The sequence below is a fragment of the Electrona antarctica genome, assembly GCF_951216825.1.
Source record: "Electrona antarctica genome assembly, chromosome: 23".
In the NCBI taxonomy this organism is placed as follows: Eukaryota; Metazoa; Chordata; class Actinopteri; order Myctophiformes; family Myctophidae; genus Electrona; species Electrona antarctica.
Genome location: NC_136804.1, coordinates 36,044,846 through 36,060,606, shown reverse-complemented (window position 1 = coordinate 36,060,606; position 15,761 = coordinate 36,044,846). Strand labels below are relative to the sequence as shown.

Here is a 15,761-nt window from a genome sequence, read left to right as displayed (position 1 = left end):
TCTGCTCGATCCACTTGAGTTAGAAATATGTTTAAAGCAATATAATTCAGTCATAGGCCTAAGGCTTGGTGTGGACAACCCGTACATTGTTATTTCATGGTACAGTGTACGCTATATACCTGCTACAGTTGCATCTTAAGTTACAAGTGAGTTACTACTCGGCGATCAACACTGTTGTACATTACAACAATGCATGAACAAGGCTTTAGTTTCTGTCCCTGTCGCCCCACGGCCGCCCCCCCGCCGCCCATCATTCTCACCTCCCTGACGCGTTCATGTTGCTAATGGTGGGTCGTACATCTGTTTGATCACGACACCCCCCCCCCCCCCACACCCCATCACCACCCCCCCCTTCCTCCACTCTGCTTCTACATGCATGCATGCTCCCAATCGCTCGCTCCCCCCCCCCCCACAGGGCTCTCCTAATTAATGGGGAGGAAGTGGACTGAGTGAAGGTGTTAGGGTGAGAGGGGGCAGCACCTGGCTGTGCGTTCACACCTCTCCTCACTTCAGCCTGAGAGCACACCACAGCTGGAGCTGGCCTAGTGCTGCTGTGCGGCGCGCACGCACGCACGCACGCACGCACACACACACACACACACACACACACACACACACACACACACACACACACACACACACACACACACACACACACACACTGTCTTGCTTATTCCCACTCTCTGTCTTTTCTCTCTCTCACGCTTTCTCTATCACACACACACACACACACACACACACACACACACATATACACACACACACATTTACACACATACTCACATTCTGTGAAGATTATGGTAGTGCTCCACCCACTGACTTAGCCACACTCACATATTTTTATTCACCTTCTTAGCATGCACACGCTGGATCCGAGCAGCAGTGTCTCATGCTCTCTCAGATGCGCCGTGCGCTCTGCTGCCAGTGGCGCTGGCGATCACTGTTACATAAACAATGCGCGTGTTTGTATTATGCTTCAGACAACGTGATGACAGTTTACCGAGGCAGCGCGGTTTCTATGCATGCAGGCATGCGATGGAGTTAGATTTTTTTCCATCGTCTCCCTCCCCTACTTTTAAGCATTTGTCTGCATGTTGACGAGTTAAAGTTAATCCAGGGATATCCGACACTTTCCCTGTTTGCTCAGCTGCATGTGCACAAACATGCACATGTACACGCACGCACGCACGCACGGCACACACACACACACACACACACACACACACACACACACACACACACACACACACGGTATACTGTATGAAAATCATAGGAAAAACCTACATAAAGGGTCTTATAAGGTGTTGGGCCACCACAAGCCTTCTGAACAGTATCAATGTGCCTCGGGATCACCACATTTGTTGTTTTGACGATGATAGTGGAGAATACAACATCTCACATAGGTGTTCATTTGTGTTGTGAAAGCCATAGCATTTGATTCACATCATTTTCATAGTCATCAAACCATTCAGTGACACCTCATGCCATGTGCACCCGGGAAGAGACCCAACAGTTTCGTTCTTATGATAAAGGTGTTCACTCAAAATAACTTTGTACTGATTTGTGACCCTTCACCCTTTCCTCTAAGTCTAAGGCTTCACTCACACCTGCACAACAGATTGTTGTATAGCTGATGCATGAGACTTGTTGACTGTTGCAAGCTCGCAATGCATTTCCAATGGAAGTCACATGGTTTGACACAACATCTTTGTTGTATGAGGGGGAGGGGGGCAGTCGAAACACAGCCGAAAGCCGTACAACAAAAATGTTGTGTCAAACCATGTGACTTCCATTGGAAATGCATTGGGGCGGCCATGACACTTACCCTTTGTTTACATCTACCATGCAACATTGTTGTATGCTAGATGTATAGGTGTGAGTGAGGCCATAGTCTGTTATCTTGATGTATGTACGCGGTGTATTCTACACATGCATTTGCCCACTTGAGAATATGGTGAAGGACTCCACGTCTCGGTAAACCAGTCCCTATAGAGTCGCAGTCCCGCCCCCTTTCATGACGACGCCAGGCCCAGTCCCGCCCCCTTTCATGACGACGCCAGGCCCAGTCCCGCCCCTTTCATGACGACGCCAGGCCCAGGAAATAATTCCCAAAATGCATTTTTTCCCATAGACATTTCAAAAAGTATTTATTTAAAGACCTTTTAAGTGTCGTACGAAGCCAACTCGAGTCGTGACAAATCATGGCAACAAACACAATATTTTGGACCAAACAAATAATTACAAAGAAGAAAAACAAAGAAGAAAAACAACAACAAACCTGCCGTCTTTGTCCTGCCACACCTGTGCCGGCCGCCAATAACGAAGCCTCTTTCATATTAGTCACATCTTGCCATCTTGATCCAAAATCAAGGTCATCTAGGCCTTCATTTTTATACACGCCACAGAGCATGGCAGGATCGTATAATTGCTTAATTGTATCATGCAGTAAGTCCACCTATGTGGAAGCAGATGTATTTGTTATGTTTATTTCCTTTAATTTGTTGTTACCCATCTGTACATACAGTATAAACAGTCAGATGGAGACAAATATAGTTATTTATTTATTTCTAGGATATTTATTACGGTACATGTTCGACTGCATCATGCTTTGTTAGGTTTGTCTGCCGGCCTACATACAGTTCAGTGTGGCATAAAATGGCGTGGCAGAGAACCATGACATACATTAATGCACTTTCCCATTGGTTATGTCAGTGGAGGTATCTGGCTATCTTACAGTATCATTCTGTCGTTTAGACCTGAGGACGATTCTACAAATTCCTTCTAAATCCTGACAGTTTTCTGAAAAACCCTATGTTTCCATGTCAGTCGTTCTCAAACATTTTCATGTCAAGGACCCCTAAATATATATGTAATTGGCCGCCGACCAATTACTGACTGAAAACATGTTGTTCCAGGGACCTTCCAGAGAAGATATGAGTTAAAAACGTTCACTCTGAAAGAATATAATATATATTCAAAGGTTTGCACCACATTTTCACTCTATGAGCTTGTAGATCTGCTATTTTTCAATAGCTAAAGTATAACATAACATAACATAATGCTTAAAACACCAAAAGGGGATCCCGCCCAAAATGGGTTAAATTGGTGTGCTGGACTCAAAAATAGTGACGCAGAAAGTGCAGTGCATCTTGAAATAAAATCAGAGAACCTAATTGTATTTCACCATTTATTTTTTTGGCCAAAACAATGACACGCCAACACACGTCTGCATTCTCTCTCTTTTGGCCTAAAGTAGACGGTGTAACATAATCACCTCTCTGACTCTCTGAGCATGGCTCTGCCCTGCTCTTTTAGACGGGGAGAGAGCATGGCTCTGCCCTGCTCTTTTAGACGGGGAGAGAGTCAGCTCACCTCTCTGACTCTCTGAGCATGATGGCTCTGCCCTGCAGTAAACAGAATCACGTCTCTGACTCTCTGAGCATGATGGCTCTGCCCTGCAGTAAACAGAATCACGTCTCTGACTCTCTGAGCATGATGGCTCTGCTCTGCAGTAAACAGAATCACCTCTCTGACTCTCTGAGCATGATGGCTCTGGCCTGCAGTAAACAGAATCACCTCTCTGACTCTCTGAGCATGATGGCTCTGCTCTGCAGTAAACAGAATCACCTCTCTGACTCTCTGAGCATGATGGCTCTGCTCTGCAGTAAACAGAATCACCTCTCTGACTCTCTGAGCATGATGGCTCTGCTCTGCAGTAAACAGAATCACCTCTCTGACTCTCTGAGCATGATGGCTCTGCTCTGCAGTAAACAGAATCACCTCTCTGACTCTCTGAGCATGATGGCTCTGCCCTGCATGCTCTTTTAGACGGGGAGAGAGTCAGCTATTGATGAATTGTAGGGTTGCAACTATTGAATATTTTCTTGGTGATTATTCTATCGATTACTTTTTGATCAATTGGATACCCAGAAGTGTGGTTTCTTTGTATTTTGTTCAATAAACCAAATCAATTAGTCCGATTGATTGATTGAATACGTTATTAACAGTACAGGTACTACAGTCAAAGGTTATGCTATTTTTGATTGATTGTATTTTATTTGAAAGTAAAAATAAATATCCCTTTAATGGCTGATGGGTGTTGCTTTTCATGAACCCCTTTGATGTGGATTGACCTTTAGAGACAGAGACAGAGACAGGGAGACAGTCCTGGTCAAAGGATTGACCTTTAGAGACAGAGACAGGGAGCCAGTCCTGGTCAAAGGATTGACCTTTAGAGACAGAGACGGGGAGACAGTCCTGGTCAAAGGATTGACCTTTAGAGACAGAGACAGGGAGCCAGTCCTGGTCAAAGGATTGACCTTTAGAGACAGAGACAGAGACGGGGAGACATTCCTGGTCAAAGGATTGACCTTTAGAGACAGAGACAGGGAGCCAGTCCTGGTCAAAGGATTGACCTTTAGAGACAGAGACAGAAACGGGGAGACATTCCTGGTCAAAGGATTGACCTTTAGAGACAGAGACAGAGACCGGGAGACAGTCCTGGTCAAATGATTGACCTTTAGAGACAGAGACAGGGAGACAGTCCTGGTCAAAGGATTGACCTTTAGAGACAGAGACAGGGAGACAGTCCTGGTCAAAGGATTGACCTTTAGAGACAGAGACAGAGACAGGGAGACAGTCCTGGTCAAATGATTGACCTTTAGAGACAGAGACAGGGAGACAGTCCTGGTCAAATGATTGACCTTTAGAGACAGACAGAGACAGGGAGACAGTCCTGGTCAAAGGATTGACCTTTAGAGACAGAGACAGGGAGACAGTCCTGGTCAAAGGATTGACCTTTAGAGACAGACAGAGACAGGGAGACAGTCCTGGTCAAAGGATTGACCTTTAGAGACAGAGACAGAGACAGTCCTGGTCAAATGATTGACCTTTAGAGACAGAGACAGAGACAGGGAGACAGTCCTGGTCAAAGGATTGACCTTTAGAGACAGAGACAGGGAGACAGTCTTGGTCAAAGGATTGACCTTTAGAGACAGAGACAGGGAGACAGTCCTGGTCAAAGGATTGACCTTTAGAGACAGACAGAGACAGGGAGACAGTCCTGGCGTTGCTGTAACACACACAGACATGCAGACTGACTGACTGACTGACAGACAGTTAGTAGACTGGCATAGATCAGACAGACCTGTGCTGAATAATTACAGTTTTTATGTCCTTTGAGAGGAAAACGGCAGAAGGTTTTAGCCTCTTCAGGAATATTATCTGTCTTCCATAAACCGGCTGTCTGAGCAGACCTGCGCCGGCCGTCAGTCGTTCACCTCACTACGGCCAACACTGACTGGACACGCCGTGTACATGTGATGTGATGTGATGTGTGCGTGTGAGCGTGCACACACAAGCACACCACATTTACACACGCATGCACATGCTTTATACATGTGGTGAATGTGTGTCGTGGACTCGTGGTGTATGAATGTTTGCATTCATGTGTGCGAGGGTGTGTCATTTCTGTACGCACAAAAGAATGGTCACAATGGAATGGTTACAATGTTTATTGTGCTTTATTCTTTGTCGCTGAATTCTTCCCAATTCACATCTTTCTTCATGCCCTTTATACCCACTTAAAGGGGCGGCGTCACTTTGTGCCACACGATGAGCTTGTAGATCTGCTATTTTTGAGGGACGCTATAGCCCCTCTTATGAACAGCTTTGTGTGTAGGTGTCTTTGTAGCACGGAATGTGATGATTTGATTGGCTGATCACACATGCAAAATTGTTTTTTTGTATCGTAAATCTTTGAATATTATGTTTTTTTTTAAGCAAACATTTTTAACTCAAATCTTTGCTTCTGGAGGTCAGTGAAAAAAAATATTTTGAGATGGTTCACAGCCAAACATAAGCATTATGTTATACTTTAGCTATTGAAAAATAGCAGATCTACAAGCTCATAGCGCGCCATCGAGTGGCGCGCTATGAGCTTGTGGGTCTGCTATTTTTTAAAAAAATCATAAAAATGCGGCACAAATCTTTGAATATATATTCTTTCAGAGCGAACGTTTTTTTTTATTTCGACGTCAGGCCTAAATGGGTTAATGGGTTAAACCGTGAGCTTAATGGATCGCGGTGAATGTTCGCCCCCAGAATAGGGATGCAAGGATTGATGGGGTTAACTGTACACACTGACAACCTGTTCTGAACTCCTGGTTATGAGGCAACAGCAAGTGACAACAGACACCGAATGAATGAAGATATATGGTGGATGAGAAATGGCCTTTGACCTCTGTGATTAGATGTGGGTGCTGTAATTGGCCGGCTGTGTTTCCAATCAACAGGCATTAAGGGCCAGTCTGTTGGCCAGAGTCATTAGCAGTTCCTGCTCTTCCAGGAAGCACCAAAGCCTTGCTCTGTATCTCTTTGTAGTTTGTAATGTACCCATACGGGGTATGATTGGATGTTGTGTTCATGATTTATTATGCTGTTTCGGGTTGGGTTTTTTTGTATTCATTTGTTTAAGAAATAGGCCATGCAATCATCATCATCATCATCATCAGTTTAAAGTCCGCTTTTTCAGGCACCTCTGGGTTGGACTGGATTCTCGATATGGATGTGTGTCTGTGTTTAGGTCACACACACACACACACACACACACACACACACACACACACACACACACAGATTGACACACGACAGACACATACGGATGGACAGGGATGATGAAAACATATTCTCATGCCTTCCAGCGTTTCTGTAAGTTCACTGAGTTGTTGTTTTTTTGCCTGGTCTGTAATAAGACATCACAGTATATTACAAATAGCTGCCCATCTTTGTTCTGTCCCCTGGTTTTACACAATACTCCCATGATCATCACTCCATCATGTCCTGTCTAAAGGGAATCTGTTCCTCTGAAGGCTTTGTTTGCCCCTGAAACCTGATCTAGCGTTCATGAACGCTGCCCTCTCCTCTCTGTAGATTTTTCCAAGAGCTAATATTGCTGGGCTCGTTATGGAAAAATGTGAACCTTCATCCCTCGACTAGTCAAATGATGAACGAGAGAATGTGGGAGAGCATGAGACATATTGTGCATTATCCCATTCTGGGCGGGAACCCCTTTTGGTGTTTTAACTAAGCATTATGTTATACTTTAGCAGTGATGTAAATAGGTTTTCAATGTAATGAGTCCCGGGATGCAGGGGTAGTCTTTTAGAATGAGTCCCAGGGACATTTTATGAGTCCCACTTCAACAACGTTAGGAGTCATATTTTCCCATTTTTACCAATTGCAGCATTTAACTCCCATTTCATTTTATATGGTTATAATGTGGTTATATTCATGTAGAAAACAGAAGAAGAAATGATTGTTGTAACTAAAGCTAGCAAAATAAACTAGAATAAAAAACAGTACAGTAGTACAGTAGTGCATCCCGTGGTTGTTTTATTGCGTCCCTTAACTATAAACTGCGTTTTAGGATGCAAAAAGCACCCTATTTTAATCTCTGCTTTAGCTATTGAAAAATAGCAGATCTACAAGCTCATAGCGCGCCACCGAGTGGCGCGCTACGAGCTTGTAGGTCTGCTATTTTTGAAAAATCATGAAAATGCGGCACAAATCTTTGAATCTATATTCTTCCAGAAGACTTTTTTTATTTATTTCAACGTCAGGCCTAAATGGGTTATCTGGACCCACGCTACTCACAACACACGTCCTCGTGTGCGTGCGGCGCCGTGCGCCCAACGGACAGCGAGAGACGTCTCTGTGTTTACAGAAACATCTGGCAAACTGGGCCAACTGGCTGTTGGTCGTTGAGTTTTGTGCTCTTGTTTACCCAACCGGCGGTTTGGAAGCTGGAATCCGTTCAAAGACGAAGGATTTTGATACCGTGAATCATTTTGATCACATGCAGTGACTTTGCTGCTTGTCTCACAGGTTTTATCTGGGAGTTGTTTTCTCTGGCCGAGAGATCTGGAGTGGGATGCGTACTAAAATGTCTTGTCTTTATCAAACAGACACCATCAATATATAAGGTTGTAAATATTGTTTTTAATTATTATTTTTTTTAAAGTAAAGAAAAATGTGCCAGACTGCAGTGAGATAAATTCATGCAAGCTTCACCTGCCTTTTCTACATTTGTGAAAATATCTGCCTTCCTTCAAAGTCACTTTTCTTCATTTAGACCTGACTTCAAAATTTAGAAAATGTTTTCTAAATCATGACAGTTTTCTGAAAACCCTCATGTTTCTATATCAGTGCAAGGTTCTCAATATTTCATGTCAAGGACGACCCCAGAAACTATATGTCATCGACCACCGACCACCATCTGAAAATATGTTGTTCCAGGAACCCTCCAGAAGCAAAGATTTGACTTAAAAACGTTCGCTCTGAAAGAATATATTTTCAATGATTAGCACCACGTTTTCATGATTTTTCTAAAATAGCAGACCTACAAGCAAGTGCAGCGCTACGAGCTTGTAGATCTGCTATTTTTCAATAGCTAAAGTATAACATAATGCTTAGTTAAAACACCAGAAGGGGTTCCCGCCCAGAATGGGTTTTAAGGCACACATTGGCAATAAATGTAACAATTTCTTCTCCTCACCTGCTTTTCTCTTTCGAGATTATGATTGAGAGTAATGTAAAATATAAATCTCAAAATGTTACCATAATACTTTAAATCATATTTATTTGTGGAAATATTCTGCCTCTCATGCAGGAGACCCGAGTTTGAGTCCTAAGATTTTAATTGCAGGCTGTTAGATGGACATTATGGTGCAGATGTTGAGTCCACGGTGGATGAGCAGGCTCCAGGCTGTGCTGCTTTTTATTCGATTTGGTTTTACTTGATATATTCAAGTTACAATTCACAAAAGTGCAGTACAGAATTATCAGGATTGCACAAAAAGTCATTGTGATCCAATTAAATAGTTACCAGTGATGTAAATAGGTTATCAATCCCAGCAAGCCAAATGACGTCATGATGATGTTATGATGACGATGGACGTCCTCCGGTGACTCTGGTGCCGTTCAGGACTAGGCCAGATCACAGCCCATATGGGGATGATCTTTACGTCATTTCCAGGACATCTTCACCAGTTAAAATAATATAGCTTATTCTGGGCCAGATCTGACTATACTACTTATGATATGACTTAAGTTGATCTGGCCTCGATCAGACTCTCTGATTCATCCAGGGACGTCTGTCTTAGTGGGTCAAATTTATGTTGGTTGAAATCAGGTGATATTCTGGGTCAGATGTGACTAGTCTTGGTTTGACTAGATCTAGCCCCAATCGAGACGTCACTAATTCGTCCAGGTCCTGACCGTGCTTGCTGGGATGTAATGAGTCCCGGGATGCAGGGATTGTCTTTTAGAAATGAGTCCCAGGGACATTTTATGAGTCCCACTTCAACGACGTTAGGAGTCATATTTTACAAATTGCAGCATTTAACTCCCATTTCATTTTATATGGTTATAATGTGGTTATATTCATGTAGAAAACAGAAGAAGAAATTATTAGTATAACTAAAGCTAGCAAAATAAACAAGGAAAAAAAAGTACAGTAGTACAGTGCATCCCGTGGATGCAGATGTCGTTGTTTTATTGCGTCCCTTAACTATAAACTGCGTTTTGGGTAAAATTACAGTAATAATAACATTCACATCAAAGACCGTCATGAATCAGTAAAGGTTGCCACAGAGTTCTCTACAACAAGGCCCGCGAAAGGCTCTGTGTGTTTTCTCAGCATTTATCACGTACAGGCTAATTGATTGGTTTTCATCGGTCCTTTGCCTCCTTCTGATTCGTTGTTATTGCGAGAGTCTAGCCAACACCATCTCGGGATTCCTGGATCGCTGCCCTCCACAATTTCGTTGAGGTTCTTGAGCTCTGTAGTGTTGTTAGCTAAAGCTGTCGCGCCGCAGATACGTCTACGTAGGTGGTACGCTTGCCCTGGTTTGGCTCTCATAGAGTCTTCACTCGTCAGTCCCTCCCCAACCCATCCTTGTCCAATAGGCACGTTAGCAGCGAAGAAAGCTTGACCTGCATAGCAACCGTTGCTAAACTATTTGGATTGGCATTGGACAATCGCTTTCTGGGGTGGGATTTAGTGAAGGGCTAATTGACTTGCCTCAACGAGTTCTGGGTGCCTGACGCAGTGCCCTGTCAGCCTCATCCTTCTCTCTCTGACTTTGTCTGTGACCCGTGGTGGGTCCCCATATAGGTCTGTGACCCGTGGGGGGTCCCCATAGAGGTCCACATTTCTGATGTGGTCCGTCCATGTGACACCTAGTCACTTCGTAGCATTCTAGTCCAGTAATAATGTAATTTGACCTCAAACTAATTGCAAAAAAACAAAACTCAGCTGATTTTGTATCTTCAATATATCCTGAACTAGAAAAAGTGCCCTTCTGGGCACAGGTCTCCACCAGGAGGATAGGAGTGTGTGTGTGATGTTTGGCAAAATGTTTAGGAGCAATATAAGTGTGTGTGTGTGTGTGTGTGTGTGTGTGTGTGTGTGTGTGTGTGTGTGTGTGTGTGTGTGTGTGTGTGTGTGTGTGTGTGTGTGTGTGTGTGTGGCTTGGCCTGTTGTAGCGCCACCATGAGGCTGATTTGAAAACTGTCAAGTGGCATTTCTTCCAAAGCCTAGTGGGAATATGCATGCACAGTTTCACCACAATCGGACGCTGCGTTGAGTAGTTGTGGCGATTTGTACAAAACGGGTACAATGCGGGCTACTCCTGAAAAGTTTAGAAGTGAATTGTAGCCAATGAGGGTGGATTATGAGAAATCAAACAAACCCGTCTTGATCACATGACTATGGAGAGCATGTGTACCGATTTGCGTGAAATTTGGATAGAATCTGAAGGAGTAATATTAGAAAATGTGTTTTACATATGTCGGCCTCCTGGTGGCGCTATAAAGAGCAGATGTGAAAAATTCCAGGCAAAGGTTTTTCCTTGGCCTCTAGGGAGTTGGCATACAAAGTTATCCACAGATCCGTGCAGTTAGAGGTACAAACACTTTTCGGCCAGTTATAGCGCCACCATGAGGCTGAGTTGAAAATGTTCATGTGGCATTTCTTCCTTGGCCTAGTGGGAATGTGCGTGCACAATTTCATGGAAATCACACGATGTGTTCATGATTTGCAGCATTTTGTTTGAAACTGAGCACTCCTGCGAACTTTGGAAGCCAATCTTAGCCAATCAGGATGGAGTCTGAGAAATCTGAAAGACCCGTTTCGTTGAATGGCTCTAGAGAGACTGTGTACCAATTTGCGTGATGTTTGGACAAAATCTGTAGGTGTACTGTCCAAAAACTTGTTTTGCACAAAGCGGCCTCCTGGTGGCGCTATAACAGGCCGTTCTGGAAATTTTGGGGCAGAGGTTCATCGTTGGCATCCAGGGAGTGTGTGTGCAAAATTTGGCATCGACCGGGTTAACGGTGCCGGAGATTAGCTGTTCACAGACGGAAGGACGGACGGACACACACACGGACACACACACACACACGGACACACGGACGGACGGACGGAGTGCAAAACATACTCTCTCCCCATGCCTTCGGCCTGGTGGAGACAATAACAGAAAAAAAGTTGCCTGGAATTGTCTGAGGGGAAGTGTTGAAAATGGCCTCTACAGTATGGCCACCATAGACATCCAATATAAGGCAAATATTTTCTAAATTTCCTTTTGCTTTGAGTAGCATGTGACATGTCAAACTAGGGTTTTTTCATGGTGCTGAGTCCATGCCAAGCATTCGTTTTGCATAAAAACACTCCTTGGGCTAATAACGGCCATAGCCACTTGCCCAAATGTGCTGACCTCATCACATTTGTGATGACGGCTATGGCCTTTTTTCTGTTATTCAGGATATATTGAAGATACAAAATCAGCTGAGTTTGGTTTTTTTGCAATTAGATTGAGGTTGATCCTGTATTTTCTATAGAGTTCCTGTACTATTCTTGTGTAGACTCCATCGTGTGCGTGTGCGTGTGCGTGTGTGTGTGCGTGTGTGCACGTGCGTGCATTTGTGGGTGCGTGTCCATGTGCATATAGGGCAGAGACAAATATCCGGATCCGGATCTGATTTCCGATCATTCGATTTTGAGTATCTACCGATATACCAATTTTCCGATATTTATATTTTTATAGAACACTTAGGCTATGTCATATCACAATAATACAATATACAAAATCACAGACAATATCCAGTCTAATATCATGATATGGAGGATATAATATTGAGACTCCCGATCACGTTTTTTGTGCTCCTGATCCTGTTTCGGTATCATGTGACGTGATCGGCCCGATTTCCGATCACGTGATTGGATCGGGACAACCCTTACACAAATACAAGATATGATTGTGTTGTGTCTAAATAAACGAAAATGCACACTGAAAAATGTCAGTTCTAAGTAAACACAACCTTCCGTTACCACGCAGTCCAATGTGAGGAACCGGATGATCAAATGTATGATGATTTCACTGTGTATTTCCCCCCTATATCACCCACATACAATATAATAATAATACAACTTTATTTGTATAGCACCTTTCATGACATGAAATGCAGCTCAAAGTGCTTTACAGAGCAATGGAGAAAAAAAGAAAAGAAAAGCAGGGCATAAACATTAAAAAACAAGAGCAGTAATGCAATACAGTGAGGACATGAATAACAAAAAAATGTGTAGAAGTGGGTCTTGAGCTGTGCTTTCAAAAATTCTACAGAGGCTGCCTGTCGAAGGTACAGTGGGAGTTTGTATGCCCATGTATGCGTCTGCCTGCCCTGTGCACGTGCACAAGTCAACATCCAAATACAGTTTTGTTTTTGTGTTTCTCTGCAGAAGAGAATAGAGGTGTGCGTTGATTAGAGACACTGACTGAGACTCTGATCACAGCCTCTCCCATCAGCCTACGACAATTACCTGACCTGCTTTCGGAGATGAAGAGAGAGAATGAGGGAGGGAGGGAGAGAAAGAGAGAAAGAGGGTGTATTTCAGGAGAAGAATAGATAGAGTGGGAGATACAGGAGGCCATGAGGGAGATGTTCGCAGTCAATTACTAGGCCATTGTCTGCCTGGTGTCTGCCTCTCCACCGTCACCACTCAGAATCTCTCCTCACTGGCTAGATTCAGCATCCACACAGTGGCCCCCCTGACACACCAAGACAATCTCTGGCTAGATTCAGCATCCACACAGTGGCCCCCCTGACACACCAAGACAATCTCTGGCTAGATTCAGCATCCACACAGTGGCCCCCCTGACACACCAAGACAATCTCTGGCTAGATTCAGCATCCACACAGTGGCCCCCCTGACACACCAAGACAATCTCTGGCTAGATTCAGCATCCACACAGTGGCCCCCCGACACACCAAGACACACTCTAGATTCAGCATCCACACAGTGGCCCCCCTGACACACCAAGACACACTCTGGCTAGATTCAGCATCCACACAGTGGCCCCCCTGACACACCAAGACACACTCTGGCTAGATTCAGCATCCACTCAGTGGCCCCCCTGACACACCAAGACACACTCTGGCTAGATTCAGCATCCACACAGTGGCCCCCCTGACACACCAAGACAATCTCTCCTCACTGGCTAGATTCAGCATCCACACAGTGGCCCCCCTGACACACCAAGACAATCTCTCCTCACTGGCTAGATTCAGCATCCACACAGTGGCCCCCCTGACACACCAAGACAATCTCTCCTCACTGGCTAGATTCAGCATCCACACAGTGGCCCCCCTGACACACCAAGACACACTCTTCTCACTGGCTAGATTCAGCATCCACACAGTGGCCCCCCTGACACACCAAGACACACTCAGAATCTCTCCTCACTGGCTAGATTCAGCATCCACACAGTGGCCCCCCTGACACACCAAGACACACTCTGGCTAGATTCAGCATCCACACAGTGGCCCCCCTGACACACCAAGACACACTCTTCGGTGTGTAAAATATGTGGTTTGTAATACGGGGGTAAGTGAGGTTTCTGATTCAGATGTTTAAATAGCAGAGGGGATGGAGAGAGGGGCTTACAGTAACTCTCTCTCTCGTATTTGCCCAGTCGGAACCAGAACCAATAATTTGGACATCACAGTGAAAGATAGAGTGAGGCACAGAGCGTGAGTGAGAGAGAGAGAGATTCATAGACTCACTATGAACTCTATGCACTCTCTTCTGACAAAAGAACGTCATCATTGATCAGATCATGACAATGACAGACATTCTATCATTTGTGATTGCTGATCTATTTCCTGTAATGATGGTTTTGTGCCCAATGCCCATAATTATGATTTGCGTCAGAGTTGAATTTCACTCGCAGTTGTCCTTAGCAGTGCAGACAGCACAGCAGCACACCACACCACGAGAACGAGAAAATGAACATCACATTTAACGACACCTGGATATGGAACTGGTAGATTTACTCTCACGCATGAGGCACAGAAAAGCACTGCAGTCTGTGCAGGAGTAGCCTGAGGTCCACCTATGCTTTCTATGGCATATAGGCAGCTCCCGGCAGGATCCGCCGGGAGAATCTAGACGCAGCTGCGACAGAGAGAGAGAGAGGAGTGTATGTGTGCGTGCGTGTGTGCGTCAATTTAACAAAGGTGCAGACGATCAGAAAACAGCAGAGAGTGATGGACGTTTGCGCTACTGTATGCCGAGTTGAAGTGGACTCGGACCCAGACTTCTTTTTCCTCCCTGGAAATAAAAACGTCTGGGTTTCCGAGGCTAGTGCAGGAGCAACTTTTAGCACCTTTTAACACCCGATATCTCCCGATATATCTGATCTCCCGATGTAATCTAATCTGTAATAGCTGGGCTTCTGGACAAATCAGTCTGGTGCGTCAGAGCCTTTACACGCACTCATCGTACTTTTTAACCTTTTTATCGATTGCCCTTTAGACATGTACTTGGATGTGCGTGCGTTATCTTTGAACTGCTGCGATTATGTTTCCTTTCACATTAAGTTTTTAGCTTTAACTTAATCCATTGAGACCTGGAACGCATCCATGTCACGTTAGCGTTAGCGTTTTAAACATTATGTTATAATTTAGCTATTGAAAAATAGCAGATCTACAAGCTCATAGCGCGCCACCGAGTGGCGCGCTATGAACTTGTAGGTCTGCTATTTTTGAAAAATCGTTAAAATGTGCCTCAAATCTTTCCGAAAATTGTCATGATTTAGAAAACTTTTTTTTTTTTTTTTTCGACGTCAGGCCTGAATGGGTTAATATAAAATTGGGACATGGTGGCTTAGGTTTCTGTTTCTTTTTATAGATACAAAAAACACACATGGATGCACTTACAGCACTCCATCTCACTGTCTCTCCCACCCATATGTCAAGATGTTATTAGCTTCTGTCTGTCTGTGTGTGTGTGTGCGTGCGTGCGTGCGTGTGTGTGTGTGTGTGTGTGTGTGTGTGTGTGTGTGTGTGTGTGTGTGTGTGTGTGTGTGTGTGTGTGTGTGTGTGTGTGTGTGTGTGTGTGTGTGTGTGTGTGTGTGTGTGTGTGTGTGTGTGTGTGTGTGTGTGTGTGTGTGTGTGTGTGTGTGTGTGTGCGTATGCCCGTGCGTATGCGCGTGCGTGGGTGTGCGCGTGCGCGTGGGTGCGTGCGTGCGTGCGTGTGAGTGAGTGAGTGATTCTTGACTACTTGGCTTAACCCATTTTGGGCGGGAACCCCTTTTGGTGTTTTAAACGTTATAATTTAGCTATTGAAAAATAGCAGATCTACAAGCTCATACGAGCTACGAGCTTGTAGATCTGCTATTTTCGAAAAATCGTGAAAATGTAGT

At 44.4% G+C, this 15,761-nt stretch overlaps 1 protein-coding gene across 1 annotated transcript in view; it reads left to right on the top strand.

Moving 5' to 3' along the window:
- The window catches only part of scube1 (signal peptide, CUB domain, EGF-like 1), a 136,903-nt gene that overhangs the window by 2,924 nt on the left and 118,218 nt on the right, over window positions 1–15,761 (top strand). The window lies entirely within an intron of this gene.